This window comes from Staurois parvus, unplaced genomic scaffold (genome assembly GCF_062004578.1).
Source record: "Staurois parvus isolate SC_StPar_1 unplaced genomic scaffold, SC_StPar_1.0 ptg000291l, whole genome shotgun sequence".
In the NCBI taxonomy this organism is placed as follows: Eukaryota; Metazoa; Chordata; class Amphibia; order Anura; family Ranidae; genus Staurois; species Staurois parvus.
Window position 1 is genome coordinate 256538 of NW_028318087.1, and position 26855 is coordinate 283392.

Below are 26855 nucleotides of genomic sequence, written 5' to 3' on the forward strand. Positions count from 1 at the left end.
TCATAGGAATAGTAAAAGGTGTCTAAAGACATATGAGAACGTTCCTATGTAGACCCAAGACTGATGACCATGTTTACTCAGGGGAGGAATAGATTGGCCAGAACATATTTTATTTCTGATTATTGTTTAAAATAATGATCATTTGGCATCCAGATTGTGCACACATGGACAGCTGATATTTAGGTTTTACAAGCACTTTAAGGTTTACATTATTTTCTCAGTACCTGGCCTAATAGGCCACACTAGATATCACCACTAGTGTGGCTTGTTTCATTCTAAATCGAAATTTGGACAAAATTTTCATTATTTGGAGATTCAGATGTATCCAAATTTCCGAATTACAACAGTAACAAATCCGAAATGGCAAGATGAAATTTCATCCACAATAATGTGTAATCTGAATTTGAAGGAAATCAGCAATATGTTTACATTTTGATTTTTTTTTTTAATTCAAAGAGTGTGTGTATTAGTGTACCTAAAAGAATTGATGTTGTTTTGAAGCCAAAGGGTATTTAAATATTGATTTGATTTAGATTTTTCTTCTTTTTGTTTACTTTGCATTTTTTAAATTGCTAAAAATAAACAAGTAAAATATTTATTTTTCCTGACAGCTCCATGTCAGAACAGCTGGGTAAGCCCCCCCCCCATGCTTCCAGGGCCAAACTCATAAATTTTAGCCCACCTGCAGGCTTGGCATTCCTCTTTTTTCCTCCCATGTGTAGGACCTAGGCGTGCTCCTCTAGCAGGCTGGTCTAAAGGGCTGGCTGTCCGTCCATGCATGTGGGTTTCAGCTGGACACGGTCCCTGGTGTACCGGCTAAATGACTCCTAATGACTCATAATCCGGTGATCCCCGCTGCTGGTCCTTGGGACTGCTTTTTCATGGCTAATAGCCTTGTCTGGGGTCCGCTGGGTCCATGTGAAGTGGGCAGCAGTGCCAGCAGTCTCCTCTAGGCATTGCCAGTGTTTACAGTTGGATGATGAAGGTTGGGTGAGCTAAATTTAAAAATGCTTTGTATCCAAATGAATGCTGAATTGCTAAGTATTGTTGTGCCTTGCTCCCTGCAGCCACTGTGCATACCCCAAGCTCCTCCACAAATAGTAATCTGCATAGTAGGTGCATAAAGTAATTCTTTGTCCGTTCACAAATGGCATTAACCTGTTGGTGGCTTTCCATGTTTGCTTTACTTTTGTGCCATTGTGCCAACCCAATTGAAAGACCAGCATTTCCAGAGAAGGTAGAGGAGCCACCTGTGGATGACTACTGTAGCCAGCATTGCCTGTTGGAATATAGGACATCCTTTTGTATTTTGTTAGTGCTCTCCAGTTTCTCTAAAAAAAAAAGAAGGTCTTTATGATGTCAACAATTCCCTTGAATTGTAATTCTGTTGCAGATTCCTACATTTTTGTTGCTTTCCTTAGCAAAACATTTTCATTATCTTCTGCTCTCTGGCAGGGCAAAGTTTGGTTCACTAACCACCTGGTGAAATCTGGCTGTGGTTGGAAGCTGCAGTATCAGCCTCCATCTAGCAGTTGTTAACCCTTTAGAGTCAGTTACTAAGCAAGCAATTTTCTGCTGCATTACATTATTTTTTTAGCTGCTTTAACTGGCAGGCAAAACCCTGTGAAAGGATTATCTAGTCTGGCAATGAGCAGTTGCAGAGCTTTCCCAAGCAAAGCAACCCTCTTCAGACTTTTCAAAAAAGAAGACGCAGATGAACATGACTGTGTGATGAACATGAATGTACAGTGTTTCACTCACCCTGTAAAGGGGTTATATGTTCTAGCAATGAGCAGGCTAATAGCCTTCCCAGGCAAAACAGCCTCTTCAGACTCTCCAAAGAGGAAGAAGCGGATGAACATGAAGATATCAATCTTGCTTTGTTCAAGTAACTGACACCTAACATGTTGTCACGTTCATTAAACAAGTGGCCAGTGCACTCAAAAAGAGTTGTTTGCAATCACTCTGTGTAAGGGTTATATGTTCTGGCAATTAGAAGTCTCATAGCCATGCCAGGCAAGACAGCCTCTTCAGACTCTATGAAGAGGAAGATGCGGATGAGCATGACTGTATGTATCCTGCTGGTTTAAGCAGACAGGGAAAGAGATAACACATTCAATAAACACATTGTCAATACACTCTAAAGGAGTGGTTTCCACTTACCAATTGAAAGGGTTATCTGCTTTGGCAATGAGAAGTGGCCTAGCCTTCCCAGGTGAAACAGCGCTCTTCAGAATTTCCAAAGAGAACGATGCGGTTGGACATGACTGCATGAATACTGCTTTGTTCAAGCTACCAAGGATAACGATGATGACACCTAACAGATTGTCACATGAGGCTAATACACTCTAAAGGAGTGTTTCCACTCACTTGGAAAGGGTTATTTGTTCGATCAATGAGCAGTCTTCTAGCCTTCCAAGCAAACAATCCTCTTCAGACTCTTCCAAAAGAAGATTTTGATGAGCATGACTGTATGAGCCCTGCTGGTTAAAGCAGCCAGGGATAAAGAAGTTGAAAACTAATAAGTTATCACATTCATTGACCATGTGGTCAATACATTCTAAAAGAACTGCTTCCACTCACTTTGTGAAGGGGTCATATATTCTGCCAATCAGCAGTCTCAGAACCCTCTCAGGCAAATCAATCCTTGCCATATTTGTCCAAAGAACATGAGGATGAACATGACTGTATGATTCTTGCTTTGTTCAGGGAGACAGTGATTAAAATTATGGTGACCAAGTTGTCACAATTAAGCATGTGGTCAAGGCACACTAAAGAAATTGTTAAATTCACCTTCTGCAAGGGCCATCTATTCTGGCAATGTTCAGCTCACTGGTAGTAGTCAGAGGGTCTAGGTCAGAAGATATGGATTACGCCCTGTATGAAAGAGAGCCAAAACGTGTGGTTGGAGAAGTAGAATCTCCTGCGATGTAATTCCCATCTGATGACCTATTGGCTGGTGGTGCAGTAAGACACCAGCAAAGTAGTTGGAGAGCCCTAATTTAGGAACAATGAACTCAGGACCAATGGCTCTCCTAGCCTTCAGTCACCCTATCCAGGGTGGACCAGTCCTGGTGAAGTTAGACAGCACAACGACTGTGGCTTACATCCGGAAACAAGGGGGCACTTAGTGTCTCCCTCCTGAAGGAGGTTTCTCTGATTCTAGAGTTGGCGCAAGTCAATATCCTTCAATTATCTGTTGACTATGTGCCCGGTCATAAGAATATTTAGGCAAACAATTTGTCCAGGACAATCCTGGACAACAATGAATGATTCAGAATGCTGCAAGTCTTTCGAGAACTAATGGGCTTGGTAATCTCTTCCAGAGGTAGACCTGTTGACATCCTCAGTCAATGTCAAGCTGCTTTCTATTCCAGGGTCTAGCATCCACAAGTATTCAGGGTGGATGTGCTGATCACAGAGTGGATCTCCAGGACTGCTTATGACTTTCTGCCTCTCCCTCCGATTCTCAGCTTTCTGCTGAGGCTGTGGCAGGGGAAGGTGATAGTTCTGGTGGTGATCCCAGATTCAATGAAGGGGCCTTGGTACCCTCTGCCCCTCCTAATGAGTGCCAAGGATCCACTCCCTCTGCTGGTAAGATCGGGTCCAAAGTCCCATTTATCCAACACCTGATAGGCTCAAGCTCATGGCTTGGGTCTTGAGAAGCAGAGGCTAATAGATCTCAGTGCTCTGTAAAGGTTGTGAATACTCTTATGAAAGCAAAGAAGAACAGCACTAGTAGTGCCTATAGTAAAATATTACATAAATTCACAGGATTGCTGCTGATCAAGGTTTTACGCTGGGCTCTTCACAAGTCTGTACATTCTGAAGTTTCTGTAGGCAGGGCTTGGTTTAGGTTTATTCATAAGCATGCTATGAGCCCACATTTCATTTATCTCTGCCTTCACCGGCATATAGTGGGCATCCAACACTCAATTATACTGTCCTTCAAGCTACAACTTGGTTGAAACCTACCTATGGGATTGTTTGTGAAACGGGATCTCCCATTGGTGTAGGACTTGTTTGCATCAGATGCCTTCAATCAAAGTGACCCCCTGTGGTACCTCTTGCTGAAAACTGCTTTCCTGGTGGCAATTACATCGACCAGAAGAGTGTCTGTCTCTATTAGCAGCCCTGGGGTTTAAAGAACCCTTGCTAACGTTCATCCCGGATAGGGTGGTGCTCGTGCTGATGCTCAAGATCGTGTCTAAGTGGCCTTCAGAGTCCATATCAAACAAGAGGTTGTCCTTCCTACGTCCCTCTTGGGCAGTACCTAAGAAGTTAGCCCATCAGATGTGAGTCAAGCTTTAAAATGTTACATCAAGGTGACATCTGGCATCAGGAAGTTGGAGCACTAATTTGTCATTCCAGGTGGAACGTGTAATGATTTCACGGCTTCCAACAAGTTTATTGTCTCTTGGTTGGTGAAGCTCATCTCCTTGGCCTACAAATTGATAGGGTTGGTTGTGTCAGGGAGATCACATTTCTGTCCACCCAAAGGTTCTCGACCATGTGAGCGCAAGCAGGCTGAGTGTTTGCTGACACTATCTGCAAGGCAGCTATGTGAGGATCAATATATACAATCATGGCTCATTACTGTATAGAATCAGTCTTAATGACAGTTGAGTTTGACAGAGCCATCCTGGCTTCTGCTTTGAGCCAGAATTGAGGTGTGTGCAGCATTATCCCTCCCCTGTGTGACTAGTTAGTTCCCAGCTGTGCTGACATGGAGCTAGGTCCTGGAAGCATGGGGAGGGTGGGGCCCTTACCCAGCTGTGCTGACATGGAGCTTGTCAGGAAAGGAAAATTACGGTAAGTATCTGTCGTTCAATCTTCCGTTTTGAAAGCATTCTTACTTTCCATTACAGTATATCGTCACACTTGCCAAAAACATTTGCACAGTACTGTACATAGAGACCATAAAATGTTCAGGTCAGATATTGCTTTTATAACTTAGAACACTTCACGTAGTCTGAATAAACCTTATTAGTAATACAAAGAAGATTAACTTGTCAAAAATCAAATGGTCAATTTTTCTGGTGAATTAATAATTTTAGCATCATTTGTGTCCAGATCAACATTTATGTCTTATAACCTAGGACTCTTCAATGTTTTATGTTACTTTTAATCCTTTTATTAAATATTTAAGCTGGCCATAGATTGTGTGATTTTTTTTTTTCTGCAACCATGGGTATCATGGGCAACCACCAGTATTGTTGTGGGAATCCCTCCTGCTATGCTATTGTGTTTTCCTGGCAGGGGGATGCTAAGAGCTGTCACTGCTGGGAGAACATCCAGTGATTATTGCTAGTGGCTATAGCTTCTGGCAGTAATCCAATGAAAAATCCGACATGCTGGTTGTAACCAAATTGATCGTCACACACAGACTCTGAGAATTGGAGGACCAGGGTACAGATTTGGGGTCTCTGTGCCCAAACCAGCATTGACTACCTTAACCCCCTCCTAGACTCAGAGACCCTAAACAGATGTTAATATAATCAGCTCAAAATGACCTGATGCTGAAGTCTCTTGCTGTAATCTATTTATTAAAGTGTGATGTGTTTACTGTGTCTTTCTCCCATTGTTAATTGGGCTAATTGTGTCACCTAGTGTTTCTGTCTGTTGGCTAGTCCTCCCGGAGGTTCCTACATGATGTGATTAGTCTTGTGTCAACTTGACCTCATTATCTAATCAGTGTGGGATGTTTATCCCAATGTGTAATATTTGTTTTTATTGTTCATGAGAGGTCTGCCCCTGTTTCTGAAGTGTATAAAAACATGTATTTCTATTCAATAGAGTTCCTCATGCACCTAAGCTAGTGTCTTCAAGTTCTTGGGTGCATTGCACAGCTATAATACCTTGGTCTTGTGTCCCAGCAGCAAAGAAGCAGTTCTGACAGAAGCACCCAGGCGGGGTGACAGGCGGTCTATCATAATCTGCAACAATATTATTTAAAATCCATGCAATGTACATACCCAGAGGGGAAGTTTTTTTTCTCAACAAAAGTGGAGTTACTAATAACTTAATGAATCCATCCAAAACTAAACAAAACACATTTTTTAATTCCGCATATGTCTAATCACCACACAAAATGTTAAAATAAATTGTGGCGTTTACCCACAGTTCTTGAGAGACTGGTAGTGGCCAAATTGATAAATATAATATGAAATCGAATTTTGAACAAGCAAATAATTTAAAACAGACAAGTGTTTATGGAGAAAACATTAAAGAGAATTCCATGTTTCCTGGCACTTTACATGCCAGAGTGGATTGTCCACTGCTTATGCTGTAGTCTACTGTAGTAATTTGTGCTACATATAGTAAGTGGCTCTGTATTCTGGCAGCAACACCAGCAAATTCCCTTCTACTCCCAGATAGAAAGAGGCGCCTGTAGCGCATTTCCGACATTTAAGAGAAGTGTTGTATTTTTATCAATTAATGCAAGACTTCTTTTGTTTGACTGAGGTGGAGAGGTGGAGAGATGACATCATGATCAACATCTCGGCCTATAATGCAAAATGCACAGTACATACAGTATAAACGTTGATATAAATCCCAGTTTTGCAACAGTCACTAGATCAATGGAACAAAAGTGCTCTGCAGAGCAGTTAAAGGGATTGTGTTCAGGATGAAGAGAGACGGAAATAATACACATAGGTATAGTGTGCAGTAGAAAAATGCATTTAAGAAAATGTATTATTAGGTCACTTTTTAGCTAACACCAGATAGAAAAGGGTCATTTTTCGTGAGTTCTGGAATAGCTCCTTAGAAAAAGACCAAAGGAATTCATAACAGAAAGTAGTTAAGAGCCCCAGGACAGGGAGGGATTACCAATAACCCTGTTTTCACAGGCATTAGTCAGTGCCTTAAGACAGACTGTGACAAATGATAACAGCAAGAATCATAGATCAAAGGCTACACGCACAAATAAAGGTTAAATACTTGTTGGCTGTAAATCATCATACCAAAAAAAAACAAATGCTATAAATATTGTTTTGTATTCTTAACTTAGCAGTATGATAGGAAATAAAATGTACCCAGGCAAATCTGTATGTAAAACAGTATAGTACAGGGGAGGACTGACCATTTGGAAACTCGGGCACTGCCTGATGGCCCGAGGTCAGTAGGGGGCCCCATGAGATGCCCCTGGTACCTTTCTCATAGGCTTTTTTGCGTTTGGGCAAGGACACAGGGGCCCCATGATCCCCTATTGCCTGGGGGTGTACAACCTGTTAAAAAACTTCTTGCTAGTGGAACAAGATTCATCTCTGCTCTCATTATCTACCCTCTAGATACCTATGTGTCTTAAAATCCCATCCAACTGTTGAAGCCACTATTAGAGTAATTCAATAGACCTTCCATCTACCAATGATTTCAACCCATCCCTTCCTTATGTTTCTAGTGCTGGGAAATCCTTATTTCCTTCATTACTGAAAACAAACATTTCAAATGCCTGTGGATGCAGGTAAATCCAGACTCCGACACTTTCTGACCCCATATGGCTGGTTAGGTCAAGAGGCAATCAAAAACTTGCTTTCACTGTCACTAGATACTCTGGCTGCATATGCGGTCTGACACGTTCTAAGATTTGTACGATATCGACAAATCTGTCTAGATACCTCTGCTCTTTTGAGATCCTATCCCAAGATGTAACTCCTATGCCACATCTACGCACTCTTCTCTGTAAGACCCTTACTGCACCACTACAAGACAATATTCCTCCATACATAAAGTCATTTATGTAATGAAAGTCATTACACTGGCATACAGGTCTTCTTTTGCCAACAGATATCGGGATCAAAGCTATAAAATGTTGACACATTGATATCTAGTCCCATGCCTTCTCTACAAAATATTCCTGCAGGTCCTGATTACATATTGGAGATGTTAGTTAGAACCTAGGATTATACTTTATGTTTTTTGGAATTACTCCCTACTATGTCCTTTTTGGTTTGAGGTTTGAAAAACTGACTCTCCAGTCCATGAAGTACAACTGAAACTATAAATCTTCCTTGACCATCCATCTACTTAACACACCCCATGTCTGCATTCCAGCTTCGTGGAAACAAACTACACCCCTATTGTTCTGTTATGGTTTACCAAAATTAATTAAATTAAAACAATAGAAAGCCTGACTATGTCTCTCCATAATTGTGAAGAATAGTTTTGCGATACATAGTTTCCACTAATAGTGGCCACCCTAGCTGCTCACTTCAGTCTTTTGGCTGGTGGTCTGTGACTCCAGAACAACTTTCTATGGCCCACCAACCCTGGCCCAGTGATGGCCTGATGATGGAAGTGCCTCTAACACTCCACCCTGTCCTTCCCCAAACCCTTCCTCTCTTTTGAAAAGGTTTTTCTTTTTACCCAGTTTTTTTTCTTTACCTTCCCTATTGATCCCTCTTTACCTCCTCCCCTTCCCAGCTATCCCTTTCTTCATGCACTGCCTGGCTCCTCGACCATGCCTTCAACTCTGTCCCTTACCCCCCTGTTGTTGCCTAGAGTTCAAATTCTGAAAATGATGGACACGTCCTAAACAAAGCTCATGGTATAGGTAAAGGCTGCATACTTATGATCATGGTTTCCTATATGGGAATAAGTTTGTTCACTATTACTGTTATGATCCGCCAGGTGGTACCTCTGGCAGCCCACCGGACAGGATTACCCAGAGCGTGGAGTCTAAGTCCCGGTCTGCGTATTCACCAGGGCCCCTGATGTTGGGGATGGACTTGAAGCAGACCAGGACCAGGTCACGACCTCTGAGCACTCCCACCCGTGGCAGAGGGGACCACAGGGGATGGATACAGGAGGAGAGCCTGATGTGAAGAGACCGGCAGGCCCAGGCGGGATGGATGGATCGCAGTCAGACAGGCCAGTCGTTACCGTGGGAGCAGCGAGGTACAGAATCGGCAGGCAAAGGATAGTCGGGTCACACGCAGGGTCAATACCGGGGTGGTCAGTCCGCAGAGAGGTCAGATAAGCCAGGGATCAGGAGAGGAGAAGGCAGCGTAGTCAGGTCAAAAACAGCAACAGAACTCACGGTACAGGAACACAGGTAGCAGGAAAGACCTTGCGGCAATTTGTGACAGCGCAGGGCATCTTTAAATACCGTGCCCTGCGCTGTCATTGGTTGCCCAGTGTGTACTCGCGGCGCCTACTGCGCATGCACGAATCTCCTTCAGCCGCGGCCGGCCGGGACCTAGTGCCTGTATCCTGGCGCGAGCCGCCGCGACTGCGCATGTGCTGGGACAGACGCCGCGGCGGACCCTGACAATTACGCTCAGCTGAATATGATGTGCATTAAGCCTTACACATTTGTGTTGTGATGTGCCCAAAAAAAAGAATTAAAAAACAAAAAAATGTTTAAACCTTACTTTCTACCCTTCTCCCCATGAAAGTAGTAGCCTGAACTACAGACATGAGATTAGATGGTGACCTGGACCAAATGCTTGACCCATACCAGACTGGATAGTGCTCTATTCCTCCGCTGAACTAACTGTTCATGCTTACAAAGTACAGTATGCACACCTTTTAACTTTAACTCTAATAAAGAGCCTGCAATAGTACCCAAAATATCCTCACAATAAATTTTACGCTTTCATGATGCACGAGGATACACAAGCCACAGTGTACAGTGTATTAATGGTGAATTTATTAAGGAGTGGGTTTTTCCATGATGTGTTTTCCGAACCTATGTTACCTTCAATGTGCCTTAAATATAAATGCAATTTTGTATAATATTTTTAAGTCTAACCTACCACCCTAAAGAGATGTTACATGCTGATCTCTGGTAGGAAACAGATGTAAGAACTGTTTACTCATGTCTTTGAAGGCAAATAAAAAGCCAGAGTCTGCCTTGACACTAATCCTATCTTTCCCTAGCCAGCAGGTCTCTGTCCCTAGGCATGGCATCACCCCTACAGGAGACGTGTTATTACACGAAGCGCGTCTAGGAGGAGCCTCTGCACGCCTTGACGTTACGCCACTGGATCAGGAGGTCCGGTGGCCATCATTTATATTCACTGGTCAGTGCATTTAAAGAGCTCATTTACACCATACCTGTATAGGTACTCTAACCCTGTACGTTTACTGTTTTATCTTAATGATATATACTCAATAAATACTTTTTATAATACTACACTATGAGCGTTCTCATCTCTACTACCTGGCACTGAGCCTCCACATCTCAGCCCAGCATTCTAGGAGTCCACCCAGGCAGGACAATTTGGGAAATTGGTCCAGATCAACTTCTCTGGCAGCCGTCACCCTATCCACCCCCAGAGGGCACCTTTATCATCAGGCTATACCTTCATGGGACCTCCGGCTTCATGGAATTTCTATGTGCACATTAAATTGCACTTCCGGTGAGTGGGCAATTTTTCTACACCTTCATGTTAGGATGCTGGAATATACCCATTTGGATTGAAGTCATTTATACTCCATCACTGGAATATACCTTTTTGGACTGATATTATATTACCTTGGACTGTCTAACATCTAGTTTATGGGATTTTTCCATTTCTGTCATATTTTGTCATACTTTAGACAGTGTGTTTTATTTATATAGCGCTGCACACCCTATATTCATGTCATAATCTTAGAAAGGCTTTGTGGTTCCTTTTTGTGCATCAGCAGCTTTTTATTGGTGCGCTCGCTAAACTCACACATTTATAGGTCTCTGTCCCTACCTCACACTCCCCACACTGTAGAAAATAACCCAGCATGGGTTATATAACGGTATATAGCCTTTCTGGGTCCAATATATGTGCCCAAATCTCTGTAGAGGTCTGCATCCATTTTGACACAGGCTCCCCCAAGATGGCCATTGGAAGTCAATGCAGAGAACAAGGTAGTGTTCCACACGTTTCCCCTAGCACAATAGGTAAGCAGTGATCATGTAATCATTGAGTTTTTTTCTGGCCACTAGTGGCGAAGTGCATGGGAGAGTTGCAGGTCACAGCCTCACTCCTGCTTTGCCACACACCGAAACAGTGACTCCACTTGCCAAGTGCAGTGGCATCTGCACACACAGCATCCTCTTACATGACCTTGACATTCCTTATAAGGATAGGCAACCCACTATCTAAGCCCATAACCTGGGAAAACTTGCTTTTGTATATCTTCCAACTTTGTGAGATGTAAAATGAAGAACACCTTTTAGCACATGTACAGACACTGCCAAACATGCAAACAATTATCGGGTAACCCACATTTTTTTCACTATTGGCTTTTCAAAACAAGAGATGCAATAATATAGAGGATGAATGAAAGGTTTAGTGTAACACAGTTCTGACAGTTACCTAGTACATTTTTTTATTGAGGTCTATACTTCAGTCAAAAAAGAGGAACAGCTGAGGAAGAACGAAGTACGAAGTGATTACTTCTGTTCCAACAGAGAGACAATCTCCCCAAGCTTTTGCCAGTGCTTTTGCAGCAAAAACTTCTCCAGTAAGAGCAGGAGGTAAGGTGAAGTTGGGTGTAAGGGCTGCATTTAAAAGGGAAGAAGAGGAGGCAAGAAATGGGTTAACAGACAGAATTTATGTAGATGTGAAGTGAAAATATTCCAGTATCTTTCCAGCATACCCTATGCAACAGAAGAACGCTACATCCTCTCCTGGATGTTCTCCATGAATGACACATTCCATTCAGGTTGTATTTGCTATTTTGGCTTTCTGCCACCAATCATGGTTACACAGCCATTCTCTGGATGTTAGAAGACTTACACCAATTCTGTGAACTCCTCAAGAACCTGGTCATCTCAGAATAAGCATGGTACCAAGAATTCTAGCTTCCTGAAGCTGGGGACAAACCAGACCACACATTGGATAGATAGAGCACCGGAGAGAGAAATTATATCTGTCACCTCTACTATTTCTGCAATCCTGTGCATCGCAATACTGGCGGGAACCAATTGGAGAAGTCCTCTTAAATCTGCTTCTGTCTGGCTGACAAAGATGATGTTCCAGCAGAGATTTCAGTAACCTGCATCTGTGACTCGGATAAATATTTTTTCACTTTTCTGCATATGCTTGATGAGACTTTATTGAGATAGGGACTGAAATAAAGGTCTATAATAATTATTGGTTTACAAAGAACCTGGTATTAGTTGTTATTCTATTCAGAGCAAGGATCAGTTATAAGTGTAGGAGGTAGAGTCAATGGGATCAGAGTAACGGATACAATGCCAAAAGAGTCAGATTATCATGTAAAGAAGCAGGATTAGGGCAGCAGGGTCAGGCTGTTTGGCACACAGAGAAAAATGTTGAGATACTGTGGAAGGCTAGATGAAGGGATAAATATCCTATCAGCAGAGAGCATCATGTGGGGATTAATTACTGGGATCTACTGACTACTAAGAGACACTTGGAATAAACCCTTCAGATCCTGGTACCAGAGTGCCACCAGCAGGTGATCCAGTTCCTGCCATAGGTCTTACACTTACAAAGAAAGAGTAGGAATCAATAAATACCACGATACAGAAGTGAGACTACAGTGATACAGAACACCTACTTTGCTACACAATATCTCCCCTAAAGTCATTGATTGCTGCTGCAGCTGTGAAAAGGAAGAAGGCAAAATTGCACAACTGAATATGGGTGTTCTGGTAGATCATTTACCTAATACCAGCATGCAATGCCAAACTGCAGATTCTAAAGCTAGCAAAATATGTCCTTATCTAAAAAGAGAAATAGACTCCAGAGAGAGAGATTTATTATTTCCCCTGTACAAATCTTTAGTAAGACCTCATCTGAAATATGCAGTTCAGTTTTGGGCAGTTCACAAATAGAATATTAGAGTACTGGACAAAGTGCAGGGAAGGGAAACAAAACTGATAAGAGGCATGGAGAAACTCAGCTATGAGGAAATATCACAAACACCACTTGCAGAAATGCAGTCCCAAACTTGCAAAGAACCTTCAGCATGCTTCACTGTTGCCTGCAAACACTCAATTTTCGTACCACTCTCCAACCCTTCAGTGAACAAACTGCTTCCTGCTATGGCCAAATATTTCAAATTTTGACTCATCAATCCAGAGCACCTTCTGCTATTTTTTTGCACCCCAGTTGCTATATTTTCATGCATAGTTGAGTCATTTAGCCTTTTTCCATGCAGGTCAGATCTAGCCAGTCTGATATGAGGGTGCAATAAAAAAAATATCAGGGGGGCAGAGGATAGGAGGTCAGCAGAGCAGTGCACAAAAACAGGAATCAGTAGCGGAGTGTACTGGGGGTCAGCAGGGCAGAGGACAAGAATTAGCAGAGCAAAGGGCTGGGATCAGCAGTTTGTAGGGCAGTGTACAGGGTGTCAGTATGACAGTGTACAGGGGTCAGCAATGCACAGGACATATAATATGTTTTAAAAGCGAGCATAGCCACTAAACAGTATAAGCAATATGTAAACATTGACAATTTTAACAATACTGTCAGGGTCCTGTCCACGGCAGAGGTTCTGGAAGATCTGGTATTTCTGCCAGTACTCTGCATGGCCGCAGAAGGACACATCAGCCTCAGTCTGGTGCCAGAAGGCCTTTATAAGGAAGCTCATCACTTCCTGAAGTTGCTGGATGATCTCTAGCTCCCCGTGCCCTGTTCCTGTTTCCTGTGACTTTGACCCTTGATTTCCTGTTACACTGTTCAACAGGTAAAAAGTTTTGGGCATAAAATTAGCTAATCTTACATAATTTTGGGGTGCTGAAAACGAAAATTGACCCCAAAAAATGTTGATTGGCTCTAGTTTGCATGATATATTCACCCACCTAATGACGTAAGCCATTCAAAATTATGATGCAACTTTAGCTGCATATTGCGCAATTGATACTGGTGACCAATAGAAAATTGCATGTATACTGAGATGATGCAATATTAGCCTTTAATTGCATCACTTCACTGCATAAAAGCTGCAGTATCTGTAGCTGATTGTAGTTCGACAGCGTCTTTACATTTCGTTTTATGCTTATATAGGCTACTCAGTAATGCCTCGAACTTGTGTGAATAAAGTAGATAATTTCTGCTATATCTGCGGTGAAATAACTTTTATCTCACAAAAAAGGAGGATAACAGGAATGATTAAGAAAGCCTACAACTTGTATTTTGGTTGCAAGATAGGAGACCAGGACAAGAGTTGGGCACCACATATATGCTTCAATTCTTGTGGGACGGCACTGGAGCAATGGTTGAATGGAAAAAAGGCATCTATGCCTTTCGCTGTGCCAATTATTTGGAGAGAGCCAACAGATCATGTTAGTAATTGTTACTTTTGTATGGTGCTTCCAATTGTAAAAGGGCTAAATAAGAAGAAAAAGTTATCTGTGCACTATCCAAATATTCCATCGGCAATACATCCAGTTCCTCATGGAGAGGGGCTACCAATTCCTAAAGCACCAGAATCCTTCGTGGTTGAGTCAAGTGAGGAAGAACCTGAAGCGTGTAGTCACGTGCAGTTGTAAGAGATAGCCCTTTCCTCGAATACAAGAGAAAAGTCAAGAGAAGCAAAACCGACACAAACTGAAGACAAAACTAGTGAGAATCCTAAGTATTAAAATGATTCAACTTAGCTTATGGCTATAATTTTTCTTGGTAATCCTATGCAATATATTATGCCATTTAGGCTTTGTTATGTAGTCAATATCACTTGCTTTATATTTGTGGAAAGACATCTATCTATATAATTATTGTGCATTATGTAGTCATTACGCCTATAGTAGAAAACTTTCCGTTTACAGAAAAACTAGAGCCAATTGACAAATTTCATTGTTATATTTGAACTCAGAATGTGAAATTCATTAAGAAATGGATCCTTTTGTTTCCAAAACTGGCAAAAAATAAAAATTTGTTGAACAGTGTTACCGACTTGGCTTGCTCCTGGACCTGTCTACTCTGCCTTACCCCTGATCTGACCTCGGCCTAGCTTATGGATACTCTCTCTTTCTACTCTGTGTATGACCTCGGCTATCCCATCTGACCACGTCTGCTCTGATTCCCACCTGGTACCTGACCTTGGCTTGAACCGACTACCCAGTAAACATGTAAATCCCAGAAGGGCTTGCATACCACGCACAGGCGCCTCCTGTCTGAAGACCTATCTCCGTGCACCAGCTGTGCTTCTGAGTGGACCACCAACCAGCACTCCTACAGGTGACCTGTGCAACTTTGGGCCTGACTCCCACTGTCCCACTATCAGGGGAGTCAAGAACCTTCCCGCAAGGGAAGCCCTCTCTCATTGGCCTCCATCACCAGGTACGTGATAAATACTCATAACGAGTAATCTGACTGGCTTTATAATTAAAAAGTCAAAACAGGATGACAAAGTGTGAGCAAGTCTGGGATCATGAAAGACATGGGGCACTCTGGAAATAGCAGAGAAATAAGTTCTGTGGCTGGCCAGTGGGAGGATCTTAAAGGGGGACTGAACAGAGTCTGTGCCTACTATATACAATGCACATCTATACCACACTCCTCGTACCTACAAAATACTATATACTGTGCCACAACTGACAGTCTCAAAGACCCAAATAAACCTCAGGACAAAGGAACTTTTTTTTTCATTAATTGTTTCCATTTCATATGTCTTTATGCACACAAAAAGGATATTTTTGCCCTAGGTGGCCATGCTTGGATCAAAATTCATCTGCTCCAGTTGAATTTATATCCATGTATGGGCAGGCTGGTTGTACAAAAGTTGATGTACCTATCGACTTCTGTACATTAAGCCTCTAGCAAAATGTCTGCATTAGCAGCACTGGCTATAGCTGGCAGCACTGATCAGTGTATCCTGATGGCATTGAAGTCTCTTCTCTGTCAGAACACATTACCTCAGAGGGACTGATTCCCTATCCACACAGAATTTGTAGATGAGAGAATTGAGTCATATTTTTTTTTTTCTGTTCAAAACATTGTTGAACAAAACAAATTACTAATGTTTGAGCCACCTTACTGAGCCTACCTTAAAGAAGAACTTCGTTAAAACCAGCAACTGTTGAGAAAATAATCAAATTGGTCAGGTTTATGTATATTTATGCATAATGTACATAAAGCATAGGGGTCAGAATAAGTAAAAATCAAAACAACATATGGAGTGTAGCTGCCGGGATGAGAGCCACATTCACATCAGAGTCCTCCCTTACATCAGTGTCCCCAGAGTGAAACCACCTTACATTACAGTCTGCAGAGTCCCCCTTAAATCAGAGTCTAGCAGAGTCTAGAGTGCCCCCCTTACATCAGAATCCAGCAGAGTGCCCCCTTACATCAGAGTCTGGTAGGCAGAGCCCATGACAAAGATATTTTTTACGGGCACTTTTCTCCTGTCCATGAACATTTGCGGATATGAGAAAAGTGTCTGTTTTATACAAACTGTCTGTAAATTTATGGATGATTGGCAACACAAGGTTGGGGTATACACATACTGCCACTGTGATGTTTTGTGTCCGCGGAAGAAATTCTCTGTTGCTTTCATAGTGCCTCCTGAATCCATTCAAGTGAACAAGGCTGCTCTGCAAGCACCCCACAACTGTGTGCAATGCACTTGGTTGAAGTGTGGGGTTCTAGGGGTTAAAGCAGGTGATGAGCAGGTTATACATCTCACTGCCTGCCAACTGCTCTCTGAAGAGTGATCTGAATGCAGATCGCTCTTCAGAGACCAAAGTTCATGTGAACAATCCCCTAAAGGGATGTTGGGGCTGGGCAGGAACAGAGGCAGGGTTAAACAGAAGCATAGCAAACTTGTGAGAAATAAGTCCATCAGTTTGTCCAGCCTTCAGATTGTCAGCCATTCCCAATAATACTAAAGCTCTCCCTGTATGTTAACATGAACAGAGAGTTGGAGGGAGACAGATGGGGGAGAGAGGGGATTGTGAGAGATAGAGGAGAGAAGGGAGGGGGAGAGAAGGGATGGGGAGAGATGGGGGAGAGAAGGGAAAGGTGAAAGGGGGGGGGGGGTAGAAGGGAGAGAGAAAGAGGGGGGAGTGAAGGGGGGGTGATAGAGGGGGGAGAGAAGGGAGGTGATAGAGGAGGGGCAAAGATAGGGAAATAGAGGGGGGAGAGATAGAGGGGGAAGAAGGTGGGAAATAGAGGAGGGAAAAGGTGGGAAGATAGAGGGGTTAGAGAAGGTGGGGGGAGAGAAGGAGGAGACAGAGGGAGAGAAGGGGGAGAGATAGTGGGGAGATGGGGGTGGGGGGGTGGGAAGAGAAGGGGGTGACAAAGAGGGGGAGAGAAGGGGGGGATAGAGGTGGGGGAGAGATAGAAGGGAGGGAGTTGGGGAGAGTTCAGCTGTAGTGCAGAGCTCAGCTCACTCACCCAGGTTGGTATCTACAGGCTCAGAGGAGTCAATCATGAAGATACCATGTAGTTGGCTTGCAGTGCTTCAAAATGTCTGGGCAGACAGGAGGACGGGAAGGAGGCAATGTAAATCGATCTCCTCTCCTGTTAGTGCAAGGAAGGGGAGGGGGGAGTGTGCTGTCTGGACTGTGTGCAGACAGCTTCTCTTATTGGATAAAGTCCATGGGTTGCCTGGGGGGCGAAGCTGAAATTTGGGGGGCACAGCCCACCCCAGCACCCCCCTAGATCTGGCCATGTTTCCAGGTCAGAGATCTGGCTTTTTGGCAGCAATTCTTCCAATGAAGACCACTTCTGGCCAGATTTTCCCAGACATTAGATGGGTGTATCCTACTGGTTTCCACCAGTTCTGTGCTGATTGCACTGCTGGACATCTTGTGATGGCTAAGTGAAGTAAACATGATGTGTCTTTCATCTGCTGCATTACGTTTCCTTGGTTGACCACTGTGTCTACAGTCCTTAACCATTGTACCTTTGTCGATGGTGTCCTCAATGCTGATGTAGCGCTACCCTCTTGAGGGCTGCTGAGTTTTTGGGTCCCCCTAAGCTCTGAACAGCCAGGCAACACACATCTTCCACACTTTCATCCAAAGGCAGTAAACAGTCCATGAGCTTGGTTTTTGTTGCTTTGGAACTGAACACCTTGGAGGAAAACTTCTTAGACACGATAAAGTCAAAAATCCAGCAAAAAGCACAGAAAAGATGAAATCCTAGGCTCACTACACTTTTAGGATTGTATCTTTGCTTTTGACAGACTGTCACACAGTCTTTGCAAGGAGCACTTGGTCCCCTTAAATGAACCTCCTCAGACCCCAGATGAAAATCTCCTCATCCACCTGGAACTAGTTGGGTATTGCACCTGACCGCTCTCTCCCTTCTTTGGCCCAAGGGGTATAGAAGTACTCACACTGTCCTGTTCTTGTAGTTTTAAAGGTTGAAGCTGCTTTAAGGCCTAACGCTGGGCTGACTCTTTCCCTGCTGACAGGCTGTCTTTCCCTGATAGATTGTGGGACAGTGGAGGTCCTTCTGTCCAGCTTCCTGTAGGCAAACCCCCCTCCTCTGAGACCCCCTCCCAGGCTCCTTCAAAAACTGTGTGCACAAACTCTGGGGGTTTTTTTCACTAAAAGTAGAGCATAGAAATCAGCTTCCAGGTCTTATTGCTAAAGCTTAACTGAACAAATTGAAGTTAGCAGCTGATTGGCTACCATGCACAGCTACACCAGATCGTTTGACTGTAATTTGACTCCACAAAGTTATTTTTTTGGTTGTTTTTCCTATTCATATATTTCATGGATTCAAACCCTTGTGACTTTCTATAGGTGCTTCTAGGATTTGAGTCAGCTCTGTTTACAGTATAGTCTAGATTGCAGGCCGACCCATTTCCTTCTGCATCATACCTCCCTCCATATGAAAATGTACTTTCTGGGAAGCTGGATACACGTAACCGGCAAGATGAGCTGGCCAAATAACCAAACAGTGGGTAGCTTTAAAGCTGAAGTTTAATATTTTTTTTTATTTCCCAGAATACAGGACCAAACATATTAGTTATGTACAGTGGGTATAGAAAGAATCACCCCTCTATAAAATAATCACATTTTGTTGATTTGCAGCCTGAAATGAAGACAGACACAGTTTTTGTTTTATCCAAAATAAAACTTATATTATTAATGAATAATAATATTCAGTGCTGCGCTCCCGTGCTAAATTAATTATATAAAAAAAAAAAACTTGCAACAGTGATTATCAGTTCATAATCAAACTATATACTCAAAAACATATTAAAATAACAAAAACAATGTAATAGCCTTGATGCAAACAATTTCTGTGTTAAATGAACAGTCCTCTTGATAAATCCAAAAACTCGTGTCACCAAATGGGGAAAAACACCGATGAATAATAATATATATTGCGCTCATCTCCAATTTTTGCCTAATATATAAATAGGCAAAAAACACTTTTTGTCCTGACAGGACAGATGAAAACTACTCCTGCTTCAGATCTCCCACTCAGCTGGTTGCACGTTGTTGTATGCTAATGATCCACCTGGTGTCTCTCCACAATGCTGCTTAATAAGATGGATATGGAAGGATTCCTCACTCTCACCTCCAGGGGTCTATTTGCCTATATATCCCCTCCAGAACTCCACATAATGGTATCAAAAAGAAAACGAGAAATAGTGTCTTATCCTTTTAAACATTTTAATAATCAAATGAGCAATTGCACTCACATTAAAAACAATCAAAACGCGCCTGTGATAAATGCCTTTGTGTGTGGTCTGCACACTAACAATACTCGCCGTTAGCTGGCCGACAGAACGTGGTGACTTCAGAGCCCCTCCCCTACGCGTTACGCCACAGGGTCATGTGGCTTCATCAGGGAATTACGAATCATATCCCCCGATGAAGCCACATGACCCTGTGGCGTCATATCCCTCTATCCTGACAAGTGCTCCAATCACTGCTGCAGAGAAACACCCCCATAACAGGATATTACCACCTCCATGCTTTATTGTAAGAGTGGTGTTATTTCTATGGTGAGCTGTATTGGATTTCCGCCAGACATATTGTTTAGTGTTGAGGCCAAATAATTAAATTTTAGTCTCAACTGACCATAACACCTTTTTCCATATCACCTCAGAATCTTCAAGATGCATTTTTGCAACCCTCAGTCGTGACTGCATGTGGCCTTTTTTGAGGAGTGGCTTTTTTCTTGCAACCCTCCCATACAAGCCACATTTGTTAAGACTTTGTGATATTGTTGTCACATGAACACAATGACTACTCTTTGTCATACATTCCTGCAACTGCTTCAGAGTTGCTGTAGGCTTCTTGGTAGCCTCTCTGACCAGTTTCCTCCTAACTCTCTCATCCAGTTTGTAGCAACGTCCTGATCCAGGGAGGGACGGTGTTGTACCAAATACCTTCTACTTTTTAATAATAGTCTTCACTGTGCTTCTTTCTGACAGTGCCTTGCCGTCCATAGTTGATTGTTTGCTTCATTTGCACTAACAGGGACTGAAATGCTCCAGGAATGCTCATTTCAGGCTGACCTAATCAAAATGACCACGAATGATCACAGTTAAAAGTCAATTTTTAGGAGAAGGGCAGGGCAGCCTTCAGAAATTTTGGGGCCCCTTACACAGCTTTAGGCTTGGGCCTGACCACTAACATTCCCCAGGGCCCCCCCTCTGGTCAACCCACTGAATCCGTCCACTGACCATCCCACCAAGTCCTTTAGGGCACCCACTTTTATATATCCTCCATCCTATGTCCTCCTCGTCCTCTAGTCCTATCTCCTCCTCCTCCGGTCCCATCTCCTCCTCCTCCAATCCAATCTCCTCCATCCCACGTCCTCCACCTTCTCCATCCCATGTCCTCCTCCTCTATTCCCATCTCCTCCATCCTATGTCCTCCTCCAGTCCCATCTACTCCATCGCATGTTACATAGTTTGGTTGAAAAAAGACAAAGTCCATGTAGTTCAACCAATAAAAGGGGAAAAAATTATACAATTGAACTGTATTTACACAATCGTATATTCACAGTTGATATAGGCAAAACAACACCCAATAAAGCATGATCCAATTTGCTCCTGCAGGGGAAAAGGCCCTTCCTGATCCCACTAGAGGCAATTGGATATTCCCTGGATCAACTTTACCTATAAATATTAGTATCCAGCAGGGGCGGACTGACCATTTGGAAACTCGGGCACTGCCCGAGGGCCCGGGGTCAGTAGGGGGCCCCATGGGATGCCCCTGGTCCTTTTTTCATAGGCTTTTTTGAGTTTGGGCAAGGACACAGGGGCCCCATGATCCCCTATTACCCGGGGGCCCCATGAGTTGTCAGTCCGCCCCTGGTATCCAGTTATATTGTGTACAGTTAGGAAAGGATCCAGGCCTTTTTTAAACAATATACTGAGCTGCCAGAACCAGATCTTGAGGGAGTCTATTCCACATTTTAACAGCTCTTACTGCGAACCCTTTCCATATATGGAGATTAGATCTCTTTTCCTCCAGATGTAAAGAGCACCCCCTTGTCCGCTGTGATGACTTTAAAGTGAATAACTACACCAAGTTCCCTATATGGACCACCTATGTATTTATACATGTTAATCATATCCCCCTTAAACTCCTCTTCTCAAGAGAGAATAAATTCAGTTCCTCTAATCTTTCCTCATAGCTGAGCTCCTCCATGACTCTTATCAGTGTGGTTGCCCTTCTCTGTACTTTCTGCAGTTCCTCAATGTTATTTTTGTGAATGAATTGGTACCCAAAACTGAACTGCATATTCCAGTTGAGGTTTTACTAATGATTTGTACAGGAGTAAAATGATATCTTTCTCTCTCTGGAGTCTATACCTCTTTTAATACAAGAGAGGATTTTACTCGCTTTAGAAACCGCAGCTTGGCATTGCATGTTATTATTAAGCTTGTGATCTACCAGAACTCCCAGATCCTTCTCCACCATTAATTCCCCGTTATACTCCCCCTAGTATGTATGATGCATGCATATTCTTAGCCCCCAAGCGCATAACTTTAAATTTATCAACAATAAACATCATTTGCCACATAGTTGCATTGAGGTCAGCTTGTAAATTGAAGACATCTTGTAAGGACGTTATTCCACTGCATAGCTTGGTGTTATCTGCAAACACTGAAATAGTGCTTTTAATCCCAGACCCTATATTATTTATAAATCTATTAAAAAGTAAGAGTCCCAACACTGAAGCTTGGAGTACACCACTAACAACCCTAGACCAGTCCGAATATGAATCATTAACCACCACTCTATGAATTCGGTCTTTTAGCCAGTTTTCTATCCGTTTACAAACTGATTTCTCCAAGCCTGTAGACTTTACCTTACATATTAGCTGTGTGTGGGGAACTGTGTCAAACACTTTTGCAAAATCCAAGTATACCACGTCCACCGCCACCCCTCTGTCCAAGTAAACCACTTCCACAGCTACTCCTTTGTCTAAGGTTTTGCTTACCTCCTCATAAAAAGAGATCAGATTTGTTTGACAACTTCTGTCTTTCATGAATCCCTGTTGTCTGTTATTTAAAATATTTTTTTTCCTAGCAAGAACTCATCTATGTGATCTTTTATTAAACTCTCCAGTATCTTCCCAACTATAGAAGTTGACTAACAGGTCTATAGTTAATTGGTAAAGATCCCTTTTTAAATATAAGCACCACATTGGCCTTACACCAGTCCAGAGGTACTATGCCAGTCATTAAAGAGTCTCTAAATATTAGAAACAGTGACTTTGAAATGACAGAGCTCAATTCTTTTAGGATCCATGGGTGTATGCCATCTGGTTCAGGTGCTTTGTTCATGGTTATTCTGTCTAAATATTTCTGAACCATATCAATTTCAAGCCATTGTGGATCATTTGAGGCTCTGTCAATATCATCGCCATTATGGATATGGGCACCCCCATGCTTTTTTATATATACGCAGAGCTGAAGAAGGTATTTAATACATTTGCCTTCTCTTTGTCCCCAGTCACCCACTCTAGATTATTTTGTAAAGGGCCTACATGCTCAGACCTGACCTTTTTACTATTAATGTATTTGAATTTTTGGGGGGCTGTTGTTCATTTTGAATTTTTGCATCCTTGATTTCCTTTTTGCATATTCTGTTATATTCATTGTAACATTTAAATGATAATAGTGTTCCTTAATTTTTATATTTTTTAAAAGTTCTTATCTTAATAATTATAGCTTTTTTAACTTGACCTGAGCCACGTAGGTTTTATTTTTAGCCTTCTGTACTTATTGTCCATGGGAATATACACTATATTGCCAAAAGTATTTGGATGCCTGCCTTTACACGCACATAAACCTTAATGGCATCACAGTCTTAGTCCAAAGGGTTCAATATTGAGTTGGCCTACCCTTTGCAGCTATAACAGCTTTACCTCTTCTGGGAAGGCTGTCCACAAGATTTAGAAGTGTGTCTATGGGAATGTTTGACCATTCTTCCAGAAGCGCATTTGTGAGGTCAGGCATTGATGTCAGAATAGGCCTGGCTCACAGTCTCTGCTCTAATTCATCCCAAAGGTGTTCTGTCGAGTTGAGGTCAGTCAAATTCCTCTACCCCAAACTCACTCATCCATGTCTTTATGGACCTTGCTTTGTGCACTGTTGCGCAGTCATGTTGGACCAGGAAGGGCCATCTCCAAACTGTTCCTACAAAGTTGGGAGCATGAAATTGTCCAAAATGTCTTGGTATGCTGATGCCTTAAGAGTTCCCTTCACTGGAAGTAAGGGGCTGAGCCCAACCTCTGAAAAACAACACCACACCATAATCCTCCCTCCACCAAACTTTACATTTGGCACAGTGCAGTCAAGGAAGGTACTGTTCTCCTGGCAACTGCCAAACCCAGACACATCCATCAGATTGCCAGACAGAGAAGTGTGATTTTTCACTCCAGGAAACATGTCTCCACTGCTCTAGAGTCCACTGCATAAGGCACTTTGCATTGCAGTTGGTGGTGTAAGGCTTGGATGCAGCTACTCGGCCACAGAAACCCATTCCATGAAGCACTCTATGCACGGTTGTGCTAATCTGAAGGCCACATGAAGTTTGGATGTCTTTAGCTATTGACTCTGCAGACAGTTGGCGACTTCTGCGCAATTCAGCATGCGCTGACCACACTGACCCCCCCCCATTTTACGTAGCCTACCACGTTGTGGCTGAGTTGCTATTGTTCCCAGTTGCTTCCACTTTGTTATAATACCACTAACAGTAGACCGTGGAATATTTAGTAGCAAGGAAATTTCACAGATGGACTTATTGCACAGGTGGCAACCTATCACGGTACCACGCTTGAATTCACTGAGCTCCTGAGAGCGACCCATTCTTTCACAAATGTTTGTAGAAGCAGTCTGCACGCCTAGGTGCTTGATTTCATACACCTGTGGCTATGGAGGAACATCTGAATCCAATGATTTGGAGGGGTGTCCCAATACTTTTGGCAATATAGTGTATTTTGCAGTATGTTCACACACAGTCTCTGTTCTGTGTTCTTTGATGCAAATATTCCCTCCCAATCAAAGTCTTGGAGAGCAGCCCTCCTACTTGGAAAATGTGTCCTCTTAAAGTTAAGTGTTTTTATCTTTCCAGTATGTGCTTGTTGTTTACAGCTAAGATTAAATGAAATCATGTTATTGTCACTGCTAACCAGATGTTCTTTTATATGAACATTAGTAATAAGCTCTGCATGGTTTGAGATTACCAGATCCAGCAAAGCATCATAGTTGGGGTCTCTATGAACTGTACCATAACATTGTCTTGTAATACATTTATACATTTTTGTCCTTTAACTGTTCCTGCAGTGCCAATACTTAAATTAATATCAGGGAAGTTAAAATCCTCCATTATTAGTATCACTGTCTCAGCCCTTGCAGCCCTTTCCATCTGTGCAAGGAGCTGAGTCTTTACCTCCTCATTAACACTTGATGGCCTATAACAAACTCCAATGATTAACTTTGAACTACACACACCCATAATGCTTCAGCCCCATCCCACTCTCCATCAACCAGGTCCTCTTTCACACTTGCTTTGAGATCACTTCTCACATAGAGACACCACCACCTTTACGATTTACCTTGTCTCTCTGAAAGAGAGCATATCTAAGAATATTAATAGCCCTGTCATGCGTATAGGTTGTACCCCAATGAAAAGTCAGCCCAGTGCACTAGAAACCCAAATCTTTCCTTCTTACACCACATTCTTTAGCCATGCATTCAGTTCTCTAATCTCCCCCTGTCTTTCCTGTGTTGCGCATGGCACAGGCAGTATTTTAGAGAATATCATCTTGGAGGTCCTTCCCTAGTTCTTTAAATTGATTTTTAAGGAGCCTCCACCTTCCAAGTATTCTTCCATTGGTTCCAACATGGACCAACAAAGCTGGGTCATGCCCAGCCCTTCCCAGTAATTTATTAACCCGGTCCACCACACGCCAAACCCTGGCACTGGGAGATGGCAAACCATTTGGTTGAGGTGATCCTGGCAACAAATTATTCTATTAGTCTTTTTGATTGTAGAATCCACTATTACCACCAAATGTCTAGGCCTTCCTGCACTACCCTAACCAACTGTACTAGGTGGGTTGATCTCCCAGCCGTTATGGGTAGCAGTGACATCCAGGGCTGCCACTTGTGTTTGCCACCTCCACATCTTCATTCAACTTGGCAGATTTGTTTTGGTGCTCAAATACAGCACTTTTCTTCCTTTTCTGTGAATTTCTACCACTCCCCCTAACTACATTAACCCATCTTCCTACCTGTTAATCCTGACTTACCCCTCCACCCTCCACATCAACCCCATTAACCACCTGCTCAGTGAGCAGAAGGCTCCTTTCACAGTTGTCCTTTCTGCTCAGTATTGCAACTCCTCTAGATCTCTAAAGCAAGCTTCTACAATGAAAAGCTGCTCACATCTGTCACAGCGGTATTCATCCTGAAGCTGTTGCACCATTTTTGCATACATATGACACACTGTGCACTGAGCAAAACCTTCAACCTTGCTAGCACCCATTATGCCAGTATTCAGGCAGAGACTTGTCTGAGCAGTTATAGTTTCTTTGTATAGATGCATCCTAATTATAAATGCTTCACTGTACAATATGTAAATAATTATGAATCATCCCTTTGCCCAAGGCCAGCAATACATTTTGAATAAATGAAATCCCAGTATTAGAAAACTGGGAGGACTTCACTGACTATTAGTGATAATACAAAAGAAAGTAGTTATGGGATATTGGAGGTGCGTAACAATTGACCAACTGATTTTTAAAAGTTTTTTTACTAATTTATTGCAATGGCATTACATTAAATACAGGTAGGTACATCAAACATGACAATCACAGCATGCGTAACTGTTTTCTGCGGTGCATAGATGGTGCTCCCTACATGTTTCTCCCAACCTAGGCTTCCTCAGCGGAAGAGACAGGCTATCCACCATTCCCCTGACGAAGCCCAGGTTGGGCAAAACATGTAAGGAAGCACCATCTATGCACCGCAGAAAACAGTCAAGCACGCTGTGATTGTCAAATTTGAGTATGTTATTGATTCCATATTCCTGTGTATGCAGAGAGTCCTTTGTCTGATAAGCCTTCTATTACGTCAGTGTTGCACAGAGGGAAGGCACCTCTATGAATTCAATGAGGAAGAGTTGTAGGACTTAAGCTTGTCATAGATGGGTCGAATCCCGGCTGGTTCAGCAGGGACTGGCGGGGGTTTGATCCATCTATGGTCAGGCTGATTGTACCTAAGGTGCTTGTTGAATGACTTGGGTATAACCAGTATGTCGGTTTTTCCATATGGTTATTGCTAGCAGCTATTACAGCCTCTAACAGTAATCACTGTGTTCTCCCGGCAGGGACAGCTCCCCCAGCCCTCCTCCCTTCGCTCCTCTGAGAGAACACAATAGCTCTACGGGAGGATTCCCCCATTAACACTGACTGTGTTGATGGGGGAATCAAACAATTTTCTTTCCTGCGATCACAAAGAAAATTGCATTG